We start from the raw sequence: 604 nt of genomic DNA on the forward strand, positions 1-604 counted from the left end.
TTTCTTTCTTAATAAAAAAAAATTAAAAAAAGAATGAAATTCTGTTTTCAGGAAAATTGATGCAACTGGCGATTATTATGTTAAGTGAAATAAATCAGATTAAGAACAACAAATAATACATGTTATTTTCCATTTGTGGGTCCTATATTTTACATAAATATATAAAATTGCACAGACACAGAATACACACTCCATGTATGTAAAACCTAGACTCTCTGAGAAACAGAGCAATAGGAAGAGTGGGGGGGGGGAGAAAATGTATGCAAGAATGAATCCAATCAAAGTACACAGTGCACTTGCATAAACCTGTTGTTATGAAAACCAAGTGTATGTACAAGAATCCTATACAACTGTGATTAAAACAAAGCTCCGTAGAATACATTTCAGTTCACCTACTACTGTAAATGATCATAATTATCATTCATCATACTCATGATCCTCTTATTACTTCTGAGTATACCTAGAACCATACTAGAAGTTGGTAGGATTACATTGAAAATATATATTCAATAATTAAGGGAGCCATCTTAGGGTTGGGAAGAGACTTGGACCTAGAGGGGCTTCCAGGTGCCCAAGGCGAGGTCCCCAGTTAGTTCCTGGGGCA

The 604-nt window shown here is 34.9% G+C and overlaps 1 protein-coding gene across 9 annotated transcripts in view; it reads right to left on the reverse strand.

Annotated features, from left to right (window-relative positions):
• Positions 1-604, reverse strand: part of Stxbp5l (syntaxin binding protein 5 like) — a 250,576-nt gene that overhangs the window by 22,608 nt on the left and 227,364 nt on the right. The window lies entirely within an intron of this gene.

The sequence above is a fragment of the Microtus ochrogaster genome, chromosome 2, assembly GCF_000317375.1.
Source record: "Microtus ochrogaster isolate Prairie Vole_2 chromosome 2, MicOch1.0, whole genome shotgun sequence".
Lineage (NCBI taxonomy): Eukaryota > Metazoa > Chordata > Mammalia > Rodentia > Cricetidae > Microtus > Microtus ochrogaster.